This window comes from Mesocricetus auratus, unplaced genomic scaffold (genome assembly GCF_017639785.1).
Source record: "Mesocricetus auratus isolate SY011 unplaced genomic scaffold, BCM_Maur_2.0 Super-Scaffold_100014, whole genome shotgun sequence".
NCBI lineage: Eukaryota > Metazoa > Chordata > Mammalia > Rodentia > Cricetidae > Mesocricetus > Mesocricetus auratus.
In genome coordinates, this window is record NW_024429197.1 from 69,356,422 (window position 1) to 69,371,786 (window position 15,365).

Below are 15,365 nucleotides of genomic sequence, written 5' to 3' on the forward strand. Positions count from 1 at the left end.
AACGTGTGTGTTTACTGACTCTTCTGGGATGCTATAAGGTGCACTCTGGAGATACCACATAAGCAAGATTAGCATCTTTTCTGCCCCCTTGAAACTGAAAGTTTAAAAGACAAGACAGATGATGAAACAATCCATTCCCTATAGTGTATTAAGCAATCTTATGGGAAGGGTAACATACCGGCTCCTGACATGTTGTATTGGAGTCCAAGAAGACATTCTGATGCAGGGGGCAGTAATATAAAATGGGATCAAAGATGAAAGTAAAGACAGCAAAAAAAAAAAAAAGCACATGCTTAGAGGTAAAGGCAGTCAAGTGCCTTAAAGGGAGAGAAGGAAAGTATATGCAGCTGGGCAATCCATTCAGCTAGAGCCTTCACTGAGAAAGAAGCTGGAGGAGTGGACAAGTAGCCCATGTGTAAGAGCCTTGAAATCTGGGCTAAGAAATTGAGAACCTATATCTAATATAATGATGGCTCAGTAAAGGAATTTAAGAGCCAGGAAAGATGGTGAGAAAAATCATTACAAAAATTTATACTCAGGACGTAACAGAAACATACTTGTCCTTTTTCTTGCCCTGAGTTTGACAAGATTGAAGTGAATCTGTATAAAGGGGTATAGATTCAGTTGTTCTACTGTGGAGGCTGCCACATTTGGCTACCTCTTTGGGTACCATTAAGAGATAATGAATATGTGCCTGGCAGAGCTATTCCATCACCATTTTGGTGATAAAAGTTAGAAGGACAGATGAGTAGCATCTCTGAAATATAATAATCATAATGTTCAAGTGAGGCTATCCATTCCTACATAAGCAAACAAGCAAGCAACGACTCTGACCATAACTGAAAAACAAACATTTCATATATCATTTCAAAGACCATTGAGGGTAAGTAAAAATCTAAAATATGGCATCCATCATCTGTCTAGACAATTGTTTGCTTTGACAGCTTACAAAGGAATCAAGGACATATTACTGGTAACATGTGGCTATAGGGGTAGATTTTGTACTCTGTGCCCTAACAGGTGACTTTTAGATTGAGACTATCAACTAATTTCTAATTTGTAAAAAATACATTCTTTTAACATCATGGAAGATATTTCCTAACTGGTTAACATTTTAAGTACTGTGGAAAAGATTATTAAAACCATCATGGGTTAGCTCCAGAGATTTCCAAATAAGTATTTTCAGATCTTATGATTCCAGGGGTATGCTTTCTTACCAAATGATTACCACCTGCCTTAATGAGAGCAAGTCCATCATCTCAGCAATGTGTTGAGATTTACTAATAGATTTGATTACATCAGCAGTTTCCCGATTAGAGAGGAATACTAAGAATTGAACTGATGAGAAAGTAAGTGAAAGTAGTTACTTGTTTGATGTTTACCAAGTACTTTCTAATCTCCAAAGCACTATCTCGTAACTGACCACTATAAGGCCAACATGAATAAATTCTAGGGTTGCATTCAAGCTCATGATTCTAATAAATGTCTTAAAAGCTAAATCAATACAATTTAAAGGCCGACCCACTTCTCTTATGAAGTATGCTCTCCTGGGAGAAAACCTAGTCATGTATTTAACTTATGAAGCACTCTTCTGAATTAAGCTGTATTTGTTTCATTGGACCTACATTTACTTCATGTTATCATCTTCTCATTTCAAACTAGTAATAAGAAATGCAGTTATGCTATTAGTCAGTTTTCTCATATCAATTGAAATTGTCAACGTTTCCAAAGACTGCTCACATATTCATCCATGCAATATTAAACTCCAGTCTTTGTTCCCTTTCATGTGTACATGTTAAAATTAGTGTATTTTTAACTAAGTATTTACTCAATCACTTATTGCCTCACAGTTTACTTGAATGAAACTGAAAAACAAACATAATTCTTCATGTAACATTGTCTTTTATTTTTATAGATGCCCACAATCAACAGAAAGAGGCTTATAGGCAAAAGAAATAACCAAATGGTAGCAGTAACTGTCACGTCAAGTCAGAGTGGGGAGCTGGCAAAAGCCACTCAGGTAACAAACTGCAGAAGCCACTGTTAATCATTGCCAAATATGTTTTTCTTTTTGTATAGAATCGCAAAAGAAGATATAATTTGTTTGAATTTTTTTTGCTCTTTGAAGGACATCAGATGCTATAAGAAGTCATTTGATGTTCCTTGATTAGAATAATTAGGACACTAAGTTACACTGAAGTAGCCCATAAGTCAATAGATGAGTGTGTTTCATGGTGGTGGCAAGTGTGAACAGAACTTATCATGAATGACAGCCACCATGACCAGGTTAGAAATTTTCTGAATACCTACAGAGCTCATGCTACGTATTCAAGGTGCTTCCTTTTGGCTTGTATATTTCCCAGATTAAGAATGGTAAAAATTTCAAATCTAAGCTCAAAAATTGTGAGATTATCTATGATATCAGATAACTTGGTTTTACATTCAGTATATTCAGTGCATCATATGACACTGAGCATTCTACACAACCCTAGAAAAGTATTTTTCTAACTCTATATGAATATTCTTTGTTTCTGTAATTTTCATACAACTATATAATAAGACATTATTTGCCCCATCCAATTCATTCTAACCCTCTCTAATATAACCTTTTATTATTTAATGGATTATTTAAAATAACCCACTAAATTCAACTAATACTGCTCATGTGTGTTTGTTGTAGATGTTAACAACTAGAGCATGGCAATTTTATCAATGTCTATACACTTAAAAAAAGAATGAAAATTACACCTCTATTCATCAACTATCAATTTTCATTAGTTCTTCAATTAAAAAGACACCTAGAGAACTCTCCAAACCAGAATTTTGCCAGAATTTTGGCCACATCAATCTTGTTCAGATATCACACTAGTATTACAGCTCATGTTAGTTCTTGAATATAAAAGTCATGAAGTCCTGAAAGTTCACATTGTACAGCATTTATTCTCATCCTGCACTCTTACATTTTTTTCTTTCATCCTCCTCTTCCTCCTCCTCCTCATCTGTGATAAGCCTGAGTTTTGTTGAGGGCAGTAACATAAATTTAGGACTAAGTAACCAAGCTATAATTTTCATCACTTTGCATAGTTACGCATCTTACCATTACTTGCTACCCACTGAAAGGGAGAAGTGTTTTCTAACCAAGTTTGAATGCACTCATATATATAGCTATAAACATAAATATTTAGAAGGTAATTTGACTATCTAGAAAAATAGCAGACTTTACTCTAGGGACTATGTTTTCTCCACCATTGCCTTTTTCCAGTGTAACTTTACTTAGTAATCCAGTAACCTGGTGTCAATACTGTATTTGCAGTCTGTGTTTCCTCATTCTTTTCATTTAGACATACCAGAAAGGTTGGTTTACATTAATATGATAGGTTTCTATAATAATATACCACACCTTAGATGTGTAAGACAATGAAAGTGAATTTTATCACCATTTTAAGTCTTCAGGTGCAAGATGGTATATGCTAAAATGACTGTACTTAGAGGAAAGGTTGTCTTCGCCTAACTTGGTTATTTTTCTATTTGTATTATAAAAGATGAGGGTGCATTTGAAGTTTATGGTTTCAGAGTGTCAGGCTCCATAGTGGTCAAACAGACGCATGGCTCAGGAGAAGTTTAGAGTTCATACCTCAAGTACAAATTGAAAGCAGAAAGAGCAGCATAAAATGCTGTGTGTGTTTTCAAACAGCAAAGCCCTCCTCAATGACATACTTCTTCAGTAAGGCTGAAACGACCAACTAGAGGTCAAATATTCATGGAGGACATCTCAGTAAAACTACAACAATGGTCTTCTTCCAAGGTCTACCTTTTGACTGGACTCATATCTATAACCAGTTATTCTTCTAAAGATCCCTGGCATGTAGGATGAGTACACATTTTGATGATTTGATTATCCTATAAAGGCTGTATCTGTCTCTAAATAAAGTCACATTCTGAAGTAATGAATGCTAGGATTTGGACATGCAATTTTCTGGGAGAGTTGTGATTCAGCTTGCAGGATAAGAACACTGTACATGGCGGTGGTGGCGCATGCCTTTAATCCCAGCACTCGGGAGGCAGGCAGATCTCTGTGAGTTCGAGGCCGGGCTGGACCGATAGCTTCTGAAACAATACAGACAAACCCTGTCTCGTAAAAACCAAAAAAAAAAAACCCAAAAAAAAAAGAACACTGTCCATGATGAGAAATGTATACTTAATGCAAAGGCCCCATCATTTAGAAACTGTGTCTTTTCAGACCACAGATATAGGAAAAATGATAATGCCAAGCCTCATCAAAGAAGTAATGATCTTGCGTAAAAGTGATTTAAAAATTATTGATTAAGAATTGAATCTATACTATAGAAGTAAATAAACCTGTAGTCATTTCTATAAGGGATTTTATGCACAGTATGTTTAAGCACATATAGAAAAGATATTAAGTTGTTGATGATTTAGTGTGCAGAAAAGGAGTAAAACTGCTTTATAATCATTTAAGTTGAAGTGTTTGCATTTGGTGAAAGATGCTACTTGAATTATTTTTTAATTTTAATTTTAAAATAGCTTGTTTTACATGTCAGCCCCAGTTCCCTCTCCCTCCCTTCATCCTGCAACCCCCCCAACATCGCCCTATCCTCCCACCCTATTGCCAATTCCTTCCTCATAGGGGATATCTAGAGTCTATCGTTTCACTCAGGGTAGGGTCCAGGCACTTCCCTATGAGTCCAGGCAGAGAGAGTAAACCTCTTTGTGTTATAGACACACGATGTCTGTTAGTATTCGAGGGATAAACACTGATCCACTGCTCAGGACCCCATAAGTAGCCCAGGACTCCTCACTGACTCTCACATTCGGGGGTCTGGATCGGTCCCATGCTGGCCTCCCAGATGTCGGTCTGGGGTCCAAGAGCTCTCCCCTGTTCAGATCAGCTGTCTCTGCTGGTTTTGCCAGCCCATTCTTTGCCAATTTGCTCATCACTCCTCTCTCTCTGTCACTGGGTTCCTTGGGTTCTGTTCAGTATTTAACTGTGGGTGTTTGCCTCTGCTTCCATCAGTCAATGGATGAAGGCTCCAGGATGGTTATAGACATCAAGTTAATTATCAGGAATGGTCACTCGACGTGGTCTCTACACTATTGCTTAGCTTGCCAATTGGTGTCATCGCTTTAGATCACTAAAGGTCACAATGGTGCCTGATCTCTCTTCTAACCTATGATTCCCTCTTCCCCCTATCCTACGGCCCCAGTCAACCTTCCTGTTCCTTCACGACCTACTCTCCCTTCCACTTCTCCCCCTCTCTATTTCCCAGGTACCCCGCCCCCCCACCCCTCACCATGTTCCCCATCTGTTCAGAGGATCTTGCCTCATTTCTCTTCTCCTGGGTAACATGCATATATTTTAGGTTCTTTCCTGTTTCCCAGACTCTCTGCTACTTGAATTATTAAGTATATTATAGGCACATGTCATAAAAAACATTATGCACTATGCTACATGCAGAAGTGGTAATAAAATTTTGATTCTAAAATCTTGATCCTAAAATTTTGAATTAAAAGAGGAGTTGAGATAAAGGCTGTCAAAGTAGTGTAATGATAAAAGGCATAAACACTCAATACAGCATTACCTTCATAATCTTGCATAATTTTATAATAACTATCCATGTTTATGTTGTGTCCCTTGGCATTTGGGAGGAAGATGCAATAGAACTCATCCATCTTCAATCTTGTCTTTCATAACATTGTCCTATCTGACTGCTTTAATTCAAGCTACAGTCATAACTGTATAGGCTCCAACCTAAATGTAATGGGTTAAGGTTGGGTGCTAGGCTTCCATCTTTCTCATCTACATGTAATTGTTGACAGTGATTGCCATTTATGCTTGTAGATGGTGAAAGAGTTGAGATAAGGGTGATTCAACAGGATTTGCCTTACAGAGACCACAAATTGAAGTCACTACTATGACAGAAAAGACATTTCAGTTAGTAGATGGGGCCATGTCCATATGTTGGAGGTCAGAGAGTCAGTGAGACAGAATAATGAACAGGAGTAAGAGCTGTGTTCCTGGATGAAAAGAGTTCACTTGATGTTTATTTAGAGTCTGTATTTTTCTAAAGAAATGTGATATCATCCATCATACTTAATCAAAAAAAATACAAGTCATTTGGCACAACAATTTGGCAGAGATGTTAACATATTAAACTTGAAGAATTTTAGGATTCTCTCTTTGCTATTTTTTTTACCACATCCTTAAGTAGTCTGTTTACATACAGAGTTCAACTTTGTTGATCTTGGTTGGGAAGGTCTGTGTTATTTAATTTAATCTCTTAATTTTCTTTTCCTCTGCTGATAGACTGTGTAGTAGCTGTATTTACCTAGCATGGAGTTTGGAAAGACTTGAAGATACACTAGCGTAGAGCACTCTGAGAGTTTCCTTGCTATTAAATTTTTTTTATTTCATGATAAATTTGTCTTTCAAATTGGTCAAGATTGCTCACAGTTTAAAAATGTCTTCTCAAATCTAAAGCAAGTTTTTACATTCTTGCTTTTGTAAATTCCTTATTTAAAAATTGAGGAAGCATGATTAAAAATGGGATAAATTGATGCTAGCTGAGAAAGGATTCCCTGCAGTGGGAAGAAGAAATTTATGATCTGCCATATGGTGAACACTCTAGTCACTGCTGCTGATGGGAGACACTTGTTGGGTGTTATTCACAATTAACTGCACTCAACAGTTCAATAATAATTTAGGTAGAAACAGAAATACAAAAATAAATGGAAATACACACAAATTAAAATCTAGTTTATCCGTTCTTTTTTCTATCCACACATAGTCAGAAACTAGGTTTCATTTCAGAGAGTTGTGCTTTTTTCATTTTTTTAAAAATTTGTCTCTTCCTCCCCTTTTTAGTTCTGCTCCTCCATCCTTACCTTTTAATACATGTATTTTACTCTTCCCATTACTCTCCATTTTTTATCAGTCTCTGCTTCTTCCCCCACTACCCAGCCTCTTCATTCATCTAACAGGCCAGAGAGCTGTGTCTGACTCAAATTTACTCCCTCTAGAATGGCAACCCTAACATTGCAGCCAGGGCTTATGTCAGGGTGAGATAACAAGGAGATGAAAATATTCAGCTATATTCTTCTATCATGAATAGAAAATATAAACACGTATAGTTACCTGCTCAATGATAATTCTCTTCATATTCCTTTTCTGAATGTGTCCTATGAGGAGGTAGGGAGTAGCTCTAAGGGGAAGGTTCTTGCTGATTTTCCTAAAGAGAGATAGACAAACAACAGACATCCTTTACTCTATCTATAATCTGTTGTGAGGGCAAGAGCAGATTCAGCAGTTTTTGCAAAATTACCAGCACAGCAAGAAAGGCAAGCAAACAGATTGCTCATACAGAGCAACTTTTAATAACTGGATCTATCAAATCCCAGATTCACTACTTGCTGGAATACTTCAAAATAGGACTGTATTTATTTATTTGTTTGTTTGTTTAAAGCAGAAACAAGCTTGCTTCACATGTTAATGCCAACTCCCTCATCCTTGCCTACTCCCCCGTCACCCATCAACCTCCCCCAAAACACTCTCTTCCACAGGGAGGGTGCGGCCATCCATAGGGGAATCTCCAAAGTATGTCATATCATCCCAGGCAGGGACTAGGCCCTCCCCCATATTTCCAGGCTGAGAGAGCATCCCTCAATGTGCAGGAGGACATGGGGGAGCATGAAGGTTGAGTCTGAGAAGAATAGAGAGCAGGACGAGAAATTCCTTAATAGAGGGAGTCATTATAGGGATGTTTTTAAATGTGGGATTTCTCCCAATCAGATAAAGTCCTCTGCAATGTGGAGCAGTGTGAACCCCACTTTGTAAGACTCAGAAGGACTAGTTTGTTGACATCTCCAGTGCTTCATTCCACAATTTCTCTAAAGACTTGTGTATACACTCTTTTCTCTGTTTTATCAATGAAATAAATAACTGTGTATAACTGACCTGTTCCCTACCCTTTCCATACTTTTCCTGTGTCCCAGAAGACTGGCTGCTAATTGTCTTGTGGATAATGTGGCTTATGTTGGGTTTGGGCAATAGGTGACATTGACAAGCAATGTGATCCAATAATACCTACTTCTCAGGGCTCTTCCATTTAGATTACTATGTAATCAACTGTGTAACATTATGGAAAGCCTTGAGACTATTAAGTGGACTGCTAACATTGTTAATTATGATTGAAGAATCCAGAGTCCTAAAAGTGTTTATTAACTTTCATTACAGGACTATTGAGAATAAAGACATCAATAGCAATGTGTTTATACCAGGAATATACTACCTTCTCAACATGTAGTGGTTTCTCTGAACCATATCATTAAAGTCATTACATTTTGTGCTTAACCTATTTTGAGATTGGCCCATTTATTGGGCATTGAAACATACAGATAGGTACTACTCACCACTGAAGGCACAGATGCAATGTATGAATAATTTAAGATTACATATCTATATAGAGACTTCAGGTGGTTATGTGTCTTACTGAAGGTCACAAGAAATCTGTCAGTTGAAAAAAGCTTCATCTTCTGCTTTTGTGTATATGACATATAATCCCAAGAATATTCCATGGATCATAGCCCTCGTGAGTTAATATGTTTCTAAAGATAGAAATATATATGTTTATTACAAGTATCTCCGGGAATCACAAAATACATTATCACTTTATAGGCTTTGATAAATCCTGTAGTAGGGGAATTGGTTAAACGTAATTTTATTTAAACTAGAATTTGCCACATATATTGTAGAGCCTTGTCTCTTTCTGCCTAACACCCAATTGTATCTCATAGATGTAATGGTCTGTGAAATCCAGATTGGATTTCTTTGCTCCCCTAAGCATACTTGAAAAACAGCCTCATTCTAATACTTCAGAATTTTTGAGTTTTTTTCCTTTCAGGCCCTTGGATAATGTTGGGTAGAAAGTCTCAGCCAACACCCAGCAATATGATGGGGACTTTGATAAAATTTTGCTGGTGTTGGTTACAATTGTGAATGTCCATATTGATGGATGTCTATAATTGAAATGACGTTGATTAAAAGGAGTCTGTGTTGGCTTTGTCAATGCATGTCTTAATCAAAACAACTCCTTCTGAAAGCAGACAGCCACTTTCTTCTCCCAGTTTTTGCACAACTGATTTTATGCGCATGTGTGTTCACACACACGCAATGCACACTGCTGTTTTATAAAATTATCTGTTACCTTGTTTTGTTTCGGTTAATAATGCCACTTAATACTACTTAATACAGTTTCTGCTATTAAGGAAAGGGGAAAGGGAATTTAAGAAAAATATTGAAAACTTATAGGCCAACTTATTCATATCTTCACATTCTATTTACTCATCAGCCACCTACATGAGAAAACTGAGAGTTATCACATTTTTGTTACTAGCTAATGTTATAAGGTTAACACATGTTTCCAACCACTGGATGCTTTAATGATGCTCATGTCTTTTATTCTGAAGATATTTAGCAATATCTGTTAGATATCCATTGCTGCAGATACAGAGGGTATTAAGGCTGTATAAAAATGCACCAAAAATGATCAATTTAAATCAATGAATATTTATCTATGAAACAAGGGGTCTAAATACCAGATATTAGCTAATACAAAGATGACATATAACAAGGTAAATTTTGTAACAGATCATTTAAAAATATCTGTGTATAAGAAGCGTTGTGTGGTAGTATATATTTATATATGAACACATTGTCACTAAGTATGAGGGTATGTACTATAGCCTTTGTGTAGAGATCAGAGGAAAACCAGTGCTGCCTTTAGCTTTCCCCCTTGGAGTTATGATCTATTGTTTGCTACTGTGTATGTTGGGCCAGATGGCCTGCAAGTTTCTGAGGACTTTTCTCTTTCCACATTTCATCTCCCCAGAGGAGTGTTTAGATTACAGTTGTGTGCAACACACCTGTATCTACAAGGCTTCTGGGTATTCAATTCCAGCTCCTGATCCATGTGTTGCAAGTGGTTTTCATATTCAGCCATCTTCCCAGTTCCCACAGCTTTATTTGAAAAGCCTCCCAACTCTATTCTGTTTGCTAATTGATAATATGCTATTTTAAAGTAATTTAATGTTTCCTTTTATGCTACAATTAGATTCAGTGTAAGTTAAAATGAGGAACATCTACTAGTAAATATTTTCAGTTGATACAAAACTAAAAGGTGACATTCTCCAAAGTGTGGGCAAATGTTCACCTCTGACTTCAAGATTCTATTATAAACCAAACAGAGTGTTTTAAGAAACTACCTAATTCATGAACTTTTAAAAGTGGAATTTAAGAAAACAAACTATAATACTTAGTTAAATATATTGTTTTTGTTCATGTAATTACTCAGTTCAGATGTATCCGTCCATTCAGCATTTAATTAGATTTCTTCTTTATAACATATTAAACTGGACACTATTGAGAGATGATCTTTCATGGCTGTTATAACAGAGTTATAGGCACAGAGAATGTAGGCACAGTTATAACAGAGAATGTAGGCACAATGGTGAGTTAAGTGGTTAAATCTTAAAACAATACCTGGAACATACTGGAAGTTCGAAACTGAGATGGATTTGGTGATCCATCTCTCATTTATAGTAAAGTTGAAACAGTATAAAAATAATCCCATCCAAAACAATGACATAGTAAAAAATATTGCTGGTGTTTCATGGAATGGGTTTTGATTAATATTTGAGAAAGCATAATATTATGCCCAATGTAATGTTCTGAAACAATTTTTTTGGGAGATTTCCATTGTGAAACTATTTTGTCTATCCAATGCAAGTATTAAAATTGAAGTAATAAGACAATAAGTAATGAAAAATCATCATTTTTGAAGTCTTTGTATGATATTTTACAATACCAGTTTTACAGAAACAAAGAATCCTGGAGATATTAAATTTGTTCATAAATACTACTTCAAATTTTACCTACATCATGAGAGCAGGGTTAGCAGGTGCTTACTTTGACACATGAATCTTTGAAATCACAGACGTTCTGCCTTCAGTTATATCACAACCAAATAAATAGTTAAATATCACCTGTCCAAAGTAAGTTCTTCTTGAAGAGTCTTGAGTATGAGGCTTAGAAATTTTACCTTTATCCTGCAGGCAAATGTGAGCTTTTCGTTAGCAGCCATAATGAAGGTGCAGCATGGAACAGTTTATCCTGAAGCAGTTTCTCTTTATTAAAATGGTGGCTATGTGTGCCTGTTCATAGGATTTAATCACACAGACACACACACACACACACACACACACACACAGAGAGAGAGAGAGAGAGAGAGAGAGAGAGAGAGAGAGAGAGAGAGAGAGAGAGAGAGAACTGACATAAGTAAGAACTGAATATTCACAGGAGTCCTGGCATTAATATACCGATGTTGGTGTTCTGGCTGTGACATACCACTAGACTTTCAGAGCAGGTCACAATTGTCAGCAAGAACAATCCTTGAGATATTATTAGTATAGTCACTCCTTTAGCATTGCTTCCTACAAATATTTTTGAGAAAGTTTAGATGGGGATATATCACAGAAAGGGCCCATAAAAGAGAGATGGAAGGGAGAGAGAGAGAAGGAGGGATGATTGCTATACCTTCTTTGCTTGGAGAATTTGTGACTTTTGGTGGCAGTATTAATTCAAATGGAGAAAGGCTAGAGGCAAAATCTTTCTATGAAAACACATAATTCTTTTTATCCACTAGTACATTATCAATCATCCATTTCCCTAACCCTAACGTTTTAACTTTGAGGAAAGATAACCTAATGTATCACAGACACATGAAATATTAAAAAATATAAGTATTTTTAATCACATGTTCAAGTTTAGTACAGCCACTGTGGAAGAAGGGTCTAAAGTCAAGAGAAATCTGTAAAGGCTAGATAGGCATAGACTGTCTTTAGAAAACAGAGGATGAGGCTGGACCGACAGCCTCCAAAGACTGGACCAACAGCCTCCAAAACAATACAGAGAAACCTTGTCTCATAAACCAAAAAAAAAAAAGAAAACAGAAGATGAGTTTTCCTTATATTAAAGCAGGAGTCTCCACTAAGCTTTAATAGCATGTCAACATTAGTGAAATTTACTAGATCCAGGACAAAATATAACCCAAGGCAGAAAACATAGCACAGAAATACAACATATTTAAGCCGAAGAGTTTCTAACACCTACATGACTTTTTTTCATCTATTTTTGAGATTGCAATAATTATTTAAGGGAATTACTGGCAAGTTCTTTAATTATTTTCAATATATGTAATAACAAATTGGTTCTTTATTAACTCTTTTTTACTCAGAGGAAATTGAGACTTGAGGTGATTAAATGACTGCTGCTTAAATCAGCCCTGAAGTTCAGCAAATGAAAACTGAAACAACCCTGACATCAGGAAGACATGCGACCTTGGACATTGCCTTAGTTAAGTTTCTATCACTGTGGTCAACGCCATAACCTAAAACAACTCAGGCAGTAAACAACTTATTCCACCATGCAGTTCATAACAAAAAGAAGTCAGGGCTTCAACACGAGACAGGGACACAGAGATATAACTGAAAAAGAGAATGTGCAGGGATGTTGTTTTCTTGCTTAGTCTCTACAGATGCTTCCTTACACATACCAGGACTACTTCCACAGGGGTAGCAGTGTCGACTGTGGGCTGAACTTTTCATATCAACTGATTAATTAAGAATATGCCCTACAGACTTTCGTAGAGTCCAATCTGATGATTTTTTTCTGGACTCAGAGCCTCTGTTTCAATGGAAAAATTTGCCCCACTTGTATTGATAAACAACTAAGAGCACAAACATGATTCATTAAAACTACATCCAACTGTTGTTTCCCAGATCTATCAGAACAAGTACTTTGTACTGAAACATACAAGAGGAAAAAAGCAAAACAAAACAAACAAACAAACAAAAAAAAACCAAATCTATGTGTTCCCAAGAGAAAAAGAAACGGAAGACTTTTCCCCCCTCAAATTTGGCAAAAGGAATTGCAATCATTTGTGTGATGCTTTTATTTAGGTCAAATTCCAAGAATATTAAAATAACAGAAGTTCAACTATCAGTAATTTTTAAACTAAGTTTGTTGAAAACTACAGATTTTACTACAGAACTCAAGCATAGCCCTTTCTAAAATATTCACATTCCTCAGACATACAACATAATTACTAAAAGCTTGCTACCTAGTTCACAGTTTGAATGAACTTACAGTGTTGGGGGGATTGTGGTTCTCTTAATTGGCTCTAAAGTGTTCAAAACAAAACAAACAAACAAATATATTAAGTTCTGAATAGATTTGAAACTGGTTGGCAGTATCCATCATTTTACGTCCATGAATTAAAACGTAAAGGCCATGAATATGCCTCATTCATATAGAAAATGATGCTAATTTCCAAGTGTTATAGATTTATTTCCAAGTTATACAAAGAACTCAAGAAGCTAGTCACCAAAACACCAAATACTTGAACTAAAAATTGGGATACAGAACTTAACAAATTAGGGGAATCTAAAATGGCTAAAAGACACTTAAGAAAGTGGTCATATTGCTTAGTCATCAGAGAAGTACAAATCAAAACAACTCTGAGAATGCCAGAATGACTAAAATCAAAAACACCAAAGACAGTTTATGCTGGAGAGGATGCAGAGAAAGGGTGATACTCCCTCATTGCTGCTGGGAATGTAAACTTGTACAGCCACTTTGGAAATCAGTATGGTCTTTGCTACAGAAAATGGGAACCAGTCTACCTAAAGATGCAGCAATTCTACTCTTAGGCATATATCCAAAGGATGCACATTCATACAACAAGGACATCTATTCAACTATGTTCATAGCAGCATTATTAGTTATAGGTAAAATCTGGAAGCAACCTTGAAGCCCCTCAACCAAAGAATGGATACAGAAAATGTGGTACATGTGCACAATGGTGTACCATTCAGAGAGAAAAACACAATGGAATCTTGAAATTTGCAGGCAAATGGGTGGAACTAGTAGAAAACATTCTAAGTGACAGAAAGACAAATGATGTATTACTCACTCTTATATGGATTCTAGACATAGTAAAAAGAATTACCAGCCTACAACCCATGCCTCCAGAGAAACTAGGAAACAAGGAGGGCCGTAAGAGAGACATACATGGTCCCCAAGTGAGGCAGAAAGGAACAAGAGCCCCAAAGAAATGGGCAGTATGGGTGGACTGGGGAGGGAAGGAGGAGAAAGAAGAGGAGAGAAGGGGAGGAGGAGGAGAACGTGAGGGATCAGGAAGATTGAGTGGGGAGAGGAATAGAGGAGAGCAAAGAAAGAGACACATTAGTAGAAGGAGCCACTATAGGTTTAAAGAGAAGACTGGCACTAGGGAATTATACAGAGATCCTCAAGGACAACCCCAACTAGGACCCTAAACAATAGTGGAGAGGCTACCTTAAATTCCTGTCCCCTATAATGAGAGTGATGACTACCTTAAATGCCATCTTAGAGCCTTTATCCAGTAGCTGATGGAAACAGAATCATAGACCCACAGCCAATCACTGAACCAAACTTCTGAAATCAAGTTTTAGAGAGGGAAGAGTGATGAGCAAAGGGTTCAAGTCCATGCTGGGGAAACCCACAGAAACACCTGACATGAACAAGTGGGAACTCATGTACCCCAGGTTGACAGCTGGGGAACCAATATAGGACTAAATTTTTACTTTTTTTTCTTCTCTTGTTTCTCACCCTAGGGCTTGAAAACCACAGATTATAGTCCTAAAGGTAAAGGATAAAAGATAAAGACTTAAAGAAAATTACAAGACAACACTTGGAGAGGTGACAAAGAATTTTAATCAACCAAGCAATTACCAGAGGAGAGATATAGATGGAATTGATTAAAATCAACTAATTTTTCCACTGTTGATTTTTTTATTTTTGTGCGTGTGTGTGTGTGCGTGTGTGTGTGTGTGCGTGCATGTTTGTGTGTGTGTGTTCCACATGTATTTAGGCTCCATATAGGAAAAGGGAGGGTACCAGGCATCTATGAGTCACCCAACCTTTGTTTTGGGAAATCAATTCAGAGAGTCTGGAAGAACAAGAAGTACTCATAGCAGATGAGATGTTTCTCCAGTCCCAGAAGACAACAAGGAAAGTGTTCACATTACATGCCAAGGTGGAAGAAGAAATATTACTAAGCTTTAAAAACACATAAGGACTTCTTCAACTACTTAAGAAAATAAAGATCAGACAATTTATAGTTAATGACTTTTTAATAAATATTCAAGTAAGATATCTTATGGTCAATAAACAGGAAATTTGTATATTCATGCTTAGAGATATAAAGTAACTAACAAAAAAACCCCATATATCCATACTGGTAATAGAGTGA

At 36.6% G+C, this 15,365-nt stretch overlaps 1 long non-coding RNA gene across 1 annotated transcript in view; it reads left to right on the plus strand.

Annotated features, from left to right (window-relative positions):
* Positions 1-14,856, plus strand: part of LOC121144080 — a 38,402-nt gene extending 23,546 nt beyond the window's left edge. Inside the window, exons 2-3 of the long non-coding RNA XR_005881405.1 lie at positions 1,916-2,020; positions 14,728-14,856. This is a non-coding gene — a long non-coding RNA (uncharacterized LOC121144080). The remainder of the gene's footprint in view (positions 1-1,915; positions 2,021-14,727) is intronic.
* The last annotated feature ends 509 nt before the right edge of the window (positions 14,857-15,365 follow it).